This window comes from Helianthus annuus, chromosome 5 (genome assembly GCF_002127325.2).
Source record: "Helianthus annuus cultivar XRQ/B chromosome 5, HanXRQr2.0-SUNRISE, whole genome shotgun sequence".
NCBI classification, from domain to species: domain Eukaryota; kingdom Viridiplantae; phylum Streptophyta; class Magnoliopsida; order Asterales; family Asteraceae; genus Helianthus; species Helianthus annuus.
Genome location: NC_035437.2, coordinates 86,561,933 through 86,576,812, shown reverse-complemented (window position 1 = coordinate 86,576,812; position 14,880 = coordinate 86,561,933).

Here is a 14,880-nt window from a genome sequence, read left to right as displayed (position 1 = left end):
AAGAAAGTTTAGTTAATTCGACATGACCACAAGTTTAAGGGGGCGGTGCGTTACTCCTATAGCGCTATACATGTCAAATGGAGGCTCGTGAAAGCTAATGACTAAAACATATCACATAAGTATGGTCCACGTAAGCATCAAGTATAACAACATAGTATTCATGTATAAGGATTGTTTTCGTGCATTGCATAAAGAATAAGTTTAAGTGTAGTTTAATAGTTAAACATGTTACACCCCAAAAGTGGTAAACATAAAAAGGGGGTTGCGAGTATACTCACAAAATTTGCATATGCTTTCCGATTATCCAATGTGACAAAGTTGATGAGGTTAGAAAGTTGAATATGTTCGTGTAGGGATTTAGGAAGTTAAAACACAATGTAAGGCCCTAATACGTATTTGACAAAAAGTCGCAGCGGAAATTCGTGCCATAAAATTTCTTTCATTACAAACATCTTGACCTACTTGAAAGTTCATTTTAATATGTATCTTTTACAAAAAAAAGTGTAAGTCCTGCTTACTAAAGTACATACTCAATTATTCCCGTACAATCTATCTTATGACTCGGTCTTCGATCTCTATTGCTCGTGATAACTGCCCGTGATTCGTACAACCTGCACTCACCACATATATTCATAACGTTAGTACATAATACATAAACAAGATTCAGTCTCGTACACTTCCTATTTCGTTATCTTTCTGACTTTAAGCAATTCATCTGCGTATCCATATCCTGGTGAGGCTTCGATAATGTACCTGCATTACTTTTCATTCTCAAGGCACACTATTAATAACGTATTACTCATCGTATCTCTATCATACATACATACATTCTTACATGCATACCTACACATCTACATATGTACATACCTTCCTATATCTCTACATACACACATACATTACTACGTTTCTACATATGTACATATACACATACGTATCTTCACATATACATAAATACACGTCTACATACTTACATACATTACTACGTCATACACGTCTACATACTTACATACATTACTACGTCTCTACTTACTTGCATACACTTATACGTGCCTTCATATATACTTAAATACACGTCTACATATGTACATATACTCTTACGTACACGTTCAAGATCTTACATACCTTTTATATGTCCATACATTAATTACATGGTACTTAGACTTAGATTTATAGCCCATAAACGTCAAAGAACGATCAAAATCATGTTTGGGAGGCGCATAAGTTAAAAGGTGTTTTGTTGAACTCCTCTTATGTTAAGATGTGTTTCTTTTGCACTCCTCTTAAGTTAAGAGGTGTTTCTTTTGCACTCCTCTTAAGTTAAGAGGTGTTTCTTTTGCACTCCTCTTAAGTTAAGATATGTTTCTTTTGCACTCCTCTTAAGTTAAGAGGTGTTTCTTTTGCACTCCTCTTAAGTTAAGATGTGTTTCTTTTGCACTCCTCTTAAGTTAAGAGGTGTTTCTTGCTGCAGCTACGTTTCGTCGTCCGTATGCACTAAAACGCGCATAACTTTTGAACCGTTTACCCGTTTAACCTCCCGTTTCTTCCTACCTGCTTGTAATTTCACATTCTATCATATGAACTTGAAATCCAACATCCGGTTTAAGGAAAATATTCACTTAAGCTCTCGGCTTTATATATCCACTTTCACTTATTCAACCCGTTCATGTTTTCGTCAAACTACTCATTTGTTTTAACCCAAAACTTACATAAACGTTATAACTATAATACTTTTACGTTATCCGGGGTTTGTACTTGGGATTCATGAACCCAATACCCGGTATGCGTTAAACCTACTCATGTCATTCATTTATACGAAAGCAAACTTTGTTAATACAATTTCAAATGCGAAATTATTTGTCTATTAACCATGACTCACAACCGAGTCTTTAGACTATCAATCCGCGTCTCCGATTCTCGGTTAGCGTACTTATGTACAATTCTACCCATACCCGGTTATAGTACCGTAATCAATTACTTATACAACCCTTCCGGTATAGTAATAAAATCACAATTTTGACCCATTCGGCCTACTTAACGTAAATCATCAATTTCATACAACCCTTCTTATTTGACTTCAATTATCATGCCTAATTAACTCGAACATAACCTTACTTAACAAACTAAGAAGTGATTCGGAAATCACTTACCTCGAGTGCCCGTTTCGTACATGCTTCCTCATATCCTTTCCGTTAGCCTTCCATGCTTTCCCCCATCTTGACATGATCCTATACTTTCATGTCATCATGGTTACCACTTCATTAGTATAAATGCACATTCTAATATTGCATTCATTTCACATTCATATCCTACATTAAACTTTACTCGTCCAATTCCAACAACACAAAGTATAAGCTAGAAGTCGCATCCTTTCATTCCACATAATTCTTCATGTCGTCACAAATAGCACATATTGATATAGCATGTACTTAATGATTTCTCTAACATAACACTTGTGACAAAAGCCTTATTACATTATTTATGCACAGTTGACTTTCAGAAAGTCAACTGTCTATCTTATGAATTATCAATCTAATCTCATACATCCACATCATTATAGTCGATTATACTACGGACATCATATACATTCCCTACTCACATAGTAAAACACACATACAACCACAAGATCATATATGCACACAACATAAACAATTCCTTCCGTACTAGTCTTCTCATAATTCCACATATAATTGTCACTTAAGCATTTCATCAAACACTTGGTGTGCATACCACAATTTATGCATAATGTACAACCAATTCATGCATATTCTTTTAAACTCATACATAAATCATCAAATTATCCTTCTAATCAACATGGATCATTCATGCATAACATCAAACATACTAGTATCACATTTCTTTCAATTCCTCTAACAAGAATCCATCATATATATCAAAATACATCAATAATAAGCAAGAATTTAGACATGGATGATTTACCCATGTCATCATCTTCACTATAACCAACGGGTTTCACCCTTAAACATCAAACTAACCTAAATCATGCATAACCCATGTTCTATATGATGATTCTAACACATACCCATACCCAATTTCATACAAATTCGTGAATTACAACATAACCCACTTCATGCAAGATCACCAATCTAGGTTTTTAGACATACCTTATGATCCCCTTGAGTAGGTGATCATTAATTCGTATTCCTTCCTGAATTTGAGCTTCGATTCACCCTTCAATTTTGGTGATTTGTTTGAGTTATGGTTTTGGGCTCTTGAGAGCCCCTGCATGTTCTAGAACACACACAAATGTGTTTGTGTGTGTTGTTGTTTTCTTTTAATAACTCAACTTTCATTCTATACCACTCTAGTCCCTCATGTTTGCCTCTAAAACATAATTGGCACAATTTTCCTCCTATAATAGTTCTTACCATACACTTAACTAGGTTAAATAACCTAGTTACTTAGTTCATGATATGTCCCATAGGAACATTCATCAATATAAACATTCGGATTTCGGGGTGTTACAAGTCTACCCCCCTTAAATGAGGTTTCGTCCCCGAAACCTGTCTCATTTCCATTATACACTTATTATCCTTTCCCCCTGCTTCATCAACACGACCACTAGCCCACCTAAGTGACAGTCTTCTATTTTCAGAACCCGTCCCGGAGTTCTTATTAGTGTTACTTTCACTAATAGCGCTAGCTCCTAACGTACTTCATAGCTAATGGTTCATTCATCATTCTATTACTCGTATATCATGTGCAATATATCGTCTTGTTTTCTTGAAACAATTCCAGCGTCCTATTAATAACATTCCTTTTTGTTTATTTCAACACTCATATTATCTTCGTCGACTATACGATCTTAATTCGTAATCTATACCTACACATCTATGTTTAACTTCGATAGGTACATCATAATACCAAGTAACTATCCATTCTCGATTTCAATAACTACCTATATGATTGACTTCTTTCTAACAAGTCCATACTTTTCATACTTTACTTTTATATAATACCCTCATTTCCTCGACCCGTTTGTAACATGTCAATATTCATATTTATTCAAACTTGTAATAATAATACTTACATTTATATGATCCGTTTATAACAGTTCTAATACCTTCATCTAATCCTTTAAGATCACATTCTATACATATATTTCATAACAGTAAATTTTGTTTCGTTATCTCAACGAAGTTACTATTTCATAATCATGCATTCGTGCTTAATTCCAAAGTTAACATCATTCTTCATTTTCTATAGTTACTTGTACCATACATACTCTTACGTTACCTTCAACTCACTTTATTCATGCTACATTACTATTTCTCTTGTTTTATGCATTATTTAATTTGCATAAGCCCACGTGTCACGCAAATTCTTTATACGAGAGTTTAACAAATTCTCGAAATTTTCACTCAAAACCTTTGAGATTCACTTCTTAATGACATAATTTTCTTCTTATGCCAACTATTAGGAATCAAACGTTCCATACTATACCATACTCATTCCACTATTCATTTTGTAGGGCGTTTTCAATTTATTAATTCATACTTATCCGACATAAGTTAGACCTTTTACTAACCTCATAGCATATCAGCAATTGACGATCCGTAACCCAGATCGATCCACACTCTTCACAAGTATCAGCCGTACTAGGCTAGATTCCATTTACCCGTGTAATGTGCCTTCGCTCGTACGCATCCTTCCACCAATTCGATTGGTTTCATCACATCAAGGGTTCTAACATTATCATCAACAATTTAGCAATTAGCACATTTCATTCAAACATTCATTTTATTAGGTGATTCCTCACCTATAATTCTTATACAATTTCTTACATACACGCTACAACGTGTCACGCATTTCATTCCTCACACACATTTCTTTCATTCCAATTACTTATTTCATCAACCTTCGTAGTTTGACTTTTCAAGGCCAAACTGACATTTCTTAATTATCCTACATGTATTGAGGCACACGTTTGTGCTTCTTTCCATTCGTGCTTACTTGCAAGGACTTTCATTACATCATTCTTTCATTCGGTTACTTTACATTAACTCATATGACTCGTTTGACGCAACCATGATCAAACTATCGTCACATTCTGATGTGGACTAATTTCATCCTTTTTATAGTTTAAATTCGTCCCGCGGATACGAATGTAACACCCATACCTTTTATTACTTCTATATTTTGAATCCGTCTAGCGGTTTCTAACCTACCATTCATATATTTTCTTCCTTCTATGATTTGAATCCGTCTCGCAGATTCAAACATATCATTCTTGCATTTCATTCCTTGAATCCTTCTTGCGGATCCAAACATTCCATTCAAGCCTTTCATTCCTTGAATCCGTCTTGCGGATTCAAACATTCCATTCATACCTTTCATTCCTTAAGCGTGTTGAATCCGTCTCGCGGATTCAAACAAGTCATTCATACTTCATTCCTTTTGTCACACCCCGACCACGTAAAACATCAAATCGTGGCGGAAACGTCGGGGAGTGTTGTAACAGAATTATTGTTCCACAACCATGGTAATTAAAATAATATTTTATTCATCACCCAAGGGTGGAATACATCGTTCAAAACAAGAACCAAATGTTACATTGTCTTAAAACTACTGAAATAAAGAGTACATAACGTAATTAAACTAAGTCTAGCTCTGTTTTATGTCACTAAGGCCCGAGTCCACCTTAGCGTGTCACGATCATCATCCTATGCATTAGCTCCTGAAACACATGTGAAAATAGGTACGCCAGCATAAAAATGCCTGTGAGTAACATAGGTTTTATGAAAAATAGGATTCATGACTTAGGTTTAAGAAAATGTTTAATGAAAACTTGTCATGAATCTAGTTTAAGTGTTTGTTTATAAAATGTTTGAAAAGCGATAACAAATCAGTTAATATGTATGTATAAAAGAATGTTGTATAGTTAAAAGAATAACCAAGTAAAAATAAGTTGTATGAAATAAATTGTTTTGTAAAACAAAGTCTTGTGAAAAAGATATTATTTGTGTAAAATGTATAAGTCCAAAATTGAATGATTTAAATAACGGTATGTCATATAATACAATACAAGCACTTATATATAGGAAGTACCAGCGGCGTATCCACCATGCTTGCAGCATACTACACACATATTGTTACTTAAGTCACTTAAACAAACCACCAAAGTATATAGTTCATGTTCAAACCAATCATTAAATGTTCTTGTCTAAACCATTGTCAATGTTTAAAACCCAAAATGTAGTCATGTAGTTAAGTATGTGTAAACAAAAGTTATGTATGGTAAGTAACAAAATGAGAATACTTACCCATAAGTAAAAAGGAACAAAACAAAGTATTTTGAATAAATCAAAAAGTTATGTTTTGCCAAGTAAAAGCTTGTTTTATTGATACAAACATTTATGTGGTAAGTTAACGCATTACATTCAAGCCTTGAGACAGCAGGATAACCTTAGAGTAAAGGTTATCAAAGTAAAATGTTCACGGATTCAGTCATTCCTTTCATCCAAACCAACCTAGGATGTCAGGAACGGGATTTGTCAAGTCCTATGGTACCATTACTTACTACCGAGCGGCGTAGCTAATGTTAATGAATGTAGTAAAGAACCATTTATGCAAACCAAATGTCATAACAAATGTAAACAAGTATTGTGAAAACAATGTACTAAGTATGCTAAGTAAACATACAAAGCAGAAAAGTCATGTAAATCAATGTGCTATCATGCTCAGTAAACATACATAGCAAAAACGTAATGTAAAACAATGTGCTAATATGCCAAGTAAACATATGTAGCAAAGCAATGTAATGTAAATCAATGTGCTAGCATGCTAAGTAACCATACATAGCAAAACATAATGAAATCATGTACTAATAGTGTACTCAAGAACATAGCAAGCATATGATGTGAAAACAAGAAAGCACGAAAGTAACAAGTAGGCACATGTGTTTCACCCAAAAATGTTTGAAAAACAGTAAAAGAGGGGTCTATGTACTCACTTGAGATTGCTTAGAAGTCGTAGGATAACCACCAAGCAATGCTAGAAGATCACGGAATCAAACGGCACCTATAAAGGTATCTACATTAATAAACGGACCTATCGGAGGATCGGGTAGTACGAGGTTTCGTAAACCAAATAAGTGTGGGAACTTATGTAATATGGTCTAACAAAGCCTACGTACTAAAACGAAACCTATCCTAAGTGCTCTTGACCCGTTACGACCCGCTTAGGTAGCTTATGCTACTTTAACGCGTCGTTCGCGTAAAACGCGTTCGGAATGCCTAACTAGCCCTATGATAAACAAGATATGCCTTAACATGTTCAATATTGTTGTTAAATCAGTTTAGATACCAAAAATTATGTTACATAGGCTTAAAATGAATTTTGGCGTAAAAAGGTGTGACACCTCGAAAATTCCTGTCCAATTAAATAAAGACACGTGTCCTCTGTGACAGACGTGTCAGAGAAACCGGATTTAATAAAGAGATATGTGGTAGGACTTATTTAAAAAGGGGCGTCATGTATTTTAATTACCGTTGAACGACCCAAGGGCGACATGTTATTAAATCACCTCTGAGCGACCCGACATTTTATAAATCCCAAGATCCTTAAATCAGTTTATGATCATCTCGTACAAATACCGGTTGTTCTCAATAAATAAAGTTCATCTTTATTAAGGACTATGGAAATGAAGGTTGTTACTACTCCTAAATTTAATAAGATCCTTGTGATTAACATTAGTTATATAGTGGCCAACTTCTATAAAAACTTCAAGACCCATTCCTTTGAAATATCCGTCAATTTGTCAAGACCTTTGTGAATAAATGAAATAGGGGACATGTAAGAGTCTTCTCCTCATGCAAAGGTTGGTCAGATGGTCCCACAAGCTGCAAAAGATAGGCATGTTTCGGTTTTGTAAATGCATGGTCAAGACTTTAAAGTTGCAAAATTTTTGTCTTCTGGTCATCTCTTACGGACCGCAAGGCCCTTGGCTTACGGTCCGTAAGCAGGGTATATAGATTCTGTTCCGCATGAACGGTTACGGACCGCAAAGCCCTAGACTTACGGTCCGTAAAGAAGGCACCTGAACTATGTTTCAGTAAAGTTGGTTACGGACCGCAAGGCATGTAGCATACGGTCCGCAAGAGGTCCTTACGGACCGTAAGGCCTCAAGCTTACGGTCCGTAAGACCGTCGCTGGCAGTATGTTTTGGACAGCTGCCTGTCCATTGCTTGTAACCGACTTAAATCGTAAATTTTGGTTTCTATGGGCTGCATAGGCTGTTTTTAGACCCTTAGGGACAAATGTAATGATCTTGTATCAACATTAGACTTGCTTGGCTTGATCCAAGAGTCTTGGGTTCACTATAAATAGAGCTTGAGTTTGATCATTTGAACTTGCTCATCTTGGAACCTTGGCTAAACATTCTCTGGAGCTCCTCTGGTCACCAAGTCAAATTCTTAGGCTCTCTAATCCATCTTAGGACTCTTGTAAGTGTCCTTAACCCTCTTTAATCCTTTCTAGCTTAGTTAATTAAGCAAAAGTCAAACCGTCGTAATTAAGGTTTGACTTCGTGATTAAGCATAATGTACTTTGTCTAATCACGAATTAAAAGTACCTTTAGGAAGGTAATTAAGTGGGTAATAAACCTTTAAAAGGGTATTTCCAGATTCCCACTCTAAGCATGTTAATTGTCGAGTCAAAGCTAATTAGAAAAAGTCAACAGAATGCTTATCTTTGAATTAACGCATAATTAGCAATGTAGGTTGTATGTAACCTGTTTGAAAATTTATATAACTTGGTAATAAGTGTAAGAACATGTTCCAACATGTTCAACTCGACAATTTTCTGTTTAAGACCCGGTTCGGAACCGAAAGTCGCATAGTTTGACTTTCGCTTTGACTTTCAGTTCTGACCCGTTTTAGGCAAGTTTGAATCTGCCTTAGAGCTTCTTTTGGACCTATTAACATGTTAGTATATCCTCCTGTGATTACACAATATGGTTCATTAGATATTTAGTTCGTATGCATGTTTCCGCTAAAAGCCCATATGTTGACCATTATGCCCAAATGTCCAAGAATCATAATTTTTGAAAATGTAAAAGGATAGACGCCTTAGTTACTGAAATATAAAGTTGTCCCCAAAATTTGACATCAATTTGAGGTCTAGATTAAGAGTTATGCTTATTAGCGTAAATAGAGGCTTTCTTAGTAAATTATTAGCGTAATTAACGCATAGCCTATCTAAACCCGAATTTTTATGCCAAAACTTTATACCCACTGTTATAAATAATATTTTGAGAATTTTAAAGATTTTTATTTATTTTTAGGCTGAGCATAACTAGAGGTTCTAAGCTTCTTTCGGCTTATGCCGGTTTTACCCTTTTCGGTCATAAAATGAGTTTTACATAACCTTTTGACCCGAAGCCTTTTTCCAACTGATTTGTTATATTAAATATCATACTTTGAGCCTTCTGGAAATATAAAAATATCAGCATTTCTTTTAAAACCCGGAAATGGCTCCAAACCGCCTTTTTAGGCATTTTTACGACATAGTATATGTCAAAATAAGATTTTATATAAAAGGCCTAAAACCTACTGATATATTTTATAAAAAAAAATATACATTATAACAGTAGCCTAAAGTTGGAAACTCAGATTTCCCATTTTACCCTTTTTAGCCTATGTAAAATTACTAAAATGCCCTTATGAGGCGTAATTGGCATATAAAAACATTTGGGGCATATTTGGGCATACCTTTATGATATTACAACATATTTGGTGCATATAATCTCAGGAAACTTGCATATGACTTATATGGTTACTCGTTACGCACTTTCGCGTTCGGATCGGCTTATGTGACTAGTTCACACATATTAGCCGAAGCGGGTCAAACCATATCATCTAAGTCTCAAAATTCAGGATGTATTTAGTTTACCCATATTATACAAGTATCCAAGCTTGTAGGGTCTAAATCACATTCCTCCCCGGTTTTCGCATTCCTCGCGATTAAACCATAATTACTCTTTGAAACTAACCGGTCTAAGCTTAGGCTATGTTAAAAGACCCGTTAGGATTCTAATAGGTTATTATAACCTTCGTTCCAGAATAGGAGCCTAGTAAAAGACACGTGCATTTTTGAAATTGTGGTTATACTTGCTCAGGTAAATACTTTTAACTTATTTTCCCTATACGGGCTTGGGGTACGGTATGTAATATACCGCTTGGTCGGGCGGTTGGTTCCATCTCATTAGTAGATGGGTATTACCAATGGGACCCGTTTGAAAATCTGGTGTTGTTTGTTTCTTGTACCTTTGGGAGCTTAATGACCATGTCCCGGATATCCTTGGCATCATTTTTGGCCACAACCTCGACAGTCGGGTGTAGGCGTACACCCGGTTTTATGTCTATTATTTTAAGGTATTAACGTTGGCTTCCCGCCGCGGACTTATACCATGTGGTGTGTCATTTAACCTTAAACCCGACACGACTCGGGCGACTGAACGGTCAACAAACATGTAAATCTTTTACAAGTTTAACTCTGCTTAATTATTCCCAAGTTATAAAATGTTTTGTGCCCTGTGCATTTAAAACCAATATTTTTAAAATGAGTCAGTTAAATTGTATTTACCAGTGCAAACTGACGTATTTTCCCCAAAAAGATTAAGTGCAGGTGCTATACGGAATAGGCTGGTTTCTCCTTAGCATCGTAGAGTCTCGCAAGCTTTTGGGATGCGTAATCTGTTGAACAATAACTTTCTTTTTACTTCGATCCGCCTGTGGATCTATTTTGACTGGTTGTGATACTTGATATTACAATTAATAGTTGAAATAAATCTATTTTCAATTGCTTCCGCTGTGCATTATAATTTGTGTTGTTTGACATATGATGATATCAACTACGTCACGGAATCCCCCACCGGGCCCACCGGTGACACGTGGAAATTAGGGGTGTGACAGGTTGGTATCAGAGCCAACACTGAGTGAATTAAACACTAGCCTTTTGTGTTTAATCTCAGTGCACAAATTTGCACATTCTTCGAGTTCCAAGTCTAGACATTGAACATAGGACAACTCTGCTTTGTTTTATTTTTTGAGTCTTTTATAACTATATTGTTGTGGTTATCTAAATATTGTATGCAGGTCGTTATGCCACCCAGATTCCTTCGAGGTAGAGGCAAAGGACCCGTGACAGGTCATGATCACGAAGCCGGGCCTTCGCACCGGCGAACCCCATCCATTACTATGAGCACCAGCCCGCAAGAGCCCTGGAGACTCTATGTCGAACCAGGGAGGCGATCAGTATCCCTTAGCTCCTCTCCTTCGTACCAACATTCATTTGGGCCCAATTCTGAAAACGAACCCAATAACCAGCCTCCAGCTTTCATACCTCTCCAAAGATCCAATTCTCACCATTCTTTTGGCAGCCCAACACCCGTCTTCCAAAGCCGGTTTAACCCAGCTAACCTTTTGCCTGAACCCATGGGTTTTAACCCACTCGGACCGGGAGACCACTTTCCAGAGGAGAACGACATGGATGAGGATACTGACCCCGTGGAGCCAGCATCAGGAACGCCGAACCATCCCATCGAGATATCAGATGGGTCATCATTTCATGGATCGCCATATCGTGGTCCAGACAGCTACGAAGAAAGGTTCCGAAACATTGACTGGTACTTCACACCGTCTGAACATTCGCATCATGAGCAGCAACAGGATCCTTCAGTGGGTCATCAATTTGTGGCAGTCACGCCACCGCCGCCACCGCCAGTAGAGCCGCAGCAGCCGCCTCCGGAGCCACCGAGGCGAAGAAGGTCTAATGCACGGATGTCCGTGCGAGGTGGAGTTCGGATTGCTACTCCCCAGCCATCTAGTGGCAGCCATTATCCCCCACTTCAGGAGGAAGAAGACCCCTATGATGGTGGTCCGTCAAGCCCCATACCAGATGTCAACTCAGTACCTGTGGTACCACCTCTGGGTTTCGATAACCCGATTCCTGCATATGCTGGGTCAGCGGCGTACAACCCATTTGAGCAGCCGGCACACACCCACTACAACTACAACTACGGTTATGCAGAGGTAGATCCATACCTAGTAGCTCGGGATTACAATGCTCTTCATCCTGAAGGACCATATGGAGGGCCATGGACTACTGGTTACCCGACTTATGGGTACCAGCATCAGCCACCTCCTCCACCGGTGTATCAGCCGCCTCAGCCACCGATTCAACAGGAAGTCCTTGAGAGGCTGAGCCAAGTTGAACAAGAAGTTCGTGAAGACCGCAAAGAGCGGCAAGGATTTTTCAAGGGGCTGTCAGATTTGCTTAAGGGGAAATCGAAGAGGAGGGGTCATTGAAAACCCTTGTTACTTATTTGTATTGTAATTCAGTCCCTGCGTGGACTTGTTATTCCAGTATTCAGCTCCTGCGTGAGCTTGTGGTTTGTATTCCGCTCCTGCGTGAGCAAGTTTGGTTAGTTAACCCCTGCGTGGGTTTGTTCTTGTTTCCCACCCCTGCGTGGGCATTTTCATTTATTTTAGTAGAAGTCCCGTTTGGGCAATTGTAGTACTGTCTTAAAACTATGTGTGAGATGTTTTAATTAAGTTTCTTTGTTATTGCATGCATAAATTATGAAAATAAATGAAATATTTAAAAGGATCTGCCATTATAATTAATTGGTAAAATCTAAAGTGAACCAAGACCTAGCTTTGTAAAACAAAGCCAAGATGGTAGTTCCATAATTAGGTTAAGATCCATAATTAACATCTCAATTTAGGACTGTTCTGCGTTAATTATTAAAAGAATCTTAGAGGTAAAACCTAGCCCTTGTGTTATTAAAACCTGGCCAAGATGGTATAACCCACATAATAGATTCCAATTATTAACATCTAGTATGATAAAGCTCTTGGCAAACTGTGAATCAGTAAAGTCACACAGGCCATGTATACTTGGATTAATTTTAAAAATTCCCTTAAAATTAATTAACCACTTCTTTGAAAGTGAAGTGCCTGTGGGCAATAATTAAATGTCCTCCGTGACTAAGGACAGTGGTAGCTCATGACTCCCTGTTAATTAATGGTATAGAACTATGATTCGACCTAGAACACCTAGATATTGTAAAATCTTGGTTATTGAAATATCTTTATTGTCCTTGTGACTAGGCCTATGTGCTAATGATTAAAGTATTGTAGGATAATAACATCCTAATGTTTCAATAAATTAACCTAAAATGGCAATTTAAAACCTTGGTTAATAGAACATAAAATACTATAAAAGAGCCTTTAAGTAAAACCTTGTCTATAAATTATATGTAGTGTTGAAGCTACATGACTAGATCAGAGGAAGCCAATAGCCATCCGGTTGAGAACCGTGATGATGTAAAGTTCCTAGTAACCAGTGCCGAATTAAAAGCAATTGTAAATGAAGCAGTTGACAAAGCCTTAGCGCGACAGTATAGTGAATTCAGTGAAACCCACAGTAGAACCCTGTCTGCACCTCATGCTAAGCCAAAGAACCATTCTGAGGTTCGCAACAAGCCGCCACCTGCTTCTCCCAAACCTAAGAAAGATGAGGATCGTCATTCCTCCAATGAAAACAGTGTTCACCCTAAAAAGCTTGTGGTTGATGAAACCCCACGTGCTAAAGGCTGCACGTATAAGTATTTTGTGTCATGTAAACCTCGAGAGTTTACAGGGGAGAAAGGGGCAGTTGATTGTATGACATGGCTCGATGAGATTGAGACGGTGGTAGACATTAGTGGATGTGCTGAGAGGGACATGGTGAAGTTTGCATCACAATCCTTCAAAGGTGAGGCGTTGGCTTGGTGGGGAGCATTAATCCAGGCATCTGGGAAAGCTACCTTGTATAGTATGTCATGGGAGCAGTTTGTTGCTCTTATCAAGGAAAACTACTGCCCTCAACATGAGGTTGAGCGTATTGAATCTGAATTCCTATCCTTGGTTATGAAGAACCTTGATTGTCAAGCATACCTCACCAGTTTTAACACCTTATCCAGATTAGTACCTTACCTGGTAACCCCTGAACCAAAAAGGATCGCGCGTTTTATTGGGGGTTTGGCCCCTGAAATCAAGGCCAGTGTGAAGGCCTCGCGACCAGTTACGTTTCGATCTGTCACCGACTTATCTCTGGCACTCACCCAAGATGCAGCAAGACAGAGGGCTCTAAAAAGTTCGGAATCTGACAAAAGGAAACGGGAAGATGATAACTCTCACAGATCAAGCAAGAGGCATAGGGGAAACCGTGATGGTAAGAAGGGCTCCGAGGCCAGGAAGAATGAGAATCGATCGGGCGATAGGCCCAAGTGCAAAACCTGTCAAAAGCACCATTTTGGGAGGTGCAGGTTTGAACAGGGGTCCCAGTCCAAAAAGTGTGGGATATGCAAGTCCTCTGAGCATAGGACTCTTGAATGCAAGAAGTTAAAGGATGCAACTTGTTTTAATTGCAATGAGAAGGGGCATATCAAGACTAACTGCCCAAAGAACGCCAAGAAGGCTGAGGAAGGAAAGAAGACCAACGCTAGGGTCTTTCAAATGAATGTCCAAGAAGCCATCCAGAACGACAACGTCATAACTGGTACGTTTCTCATTAATGACGTTTTCGCAAGAGTATTATTTGATTCGGGCGCGGATAAATCTTTTGTGGATAGTAAATTCTGTGAGCTGTTAAGATTGCCTGTTAAAACCCTTAGTGCTAAGTATGAGGTAGAGTTAGCAGATGGTACCCTAGAAACAGTCTCGACTGTGTTAGATGGATGTGCTATATCCATTAGGAACCACTCTTTTCCTCTATCCTTGCTACCCTTCAAGTTAGCTGGTTTCGATGTAGTATTGGGTATGGATTGGTTATCGCATAACCAAGCCCAGATTGTATGCAGTAGAAGGCAAGTAATAA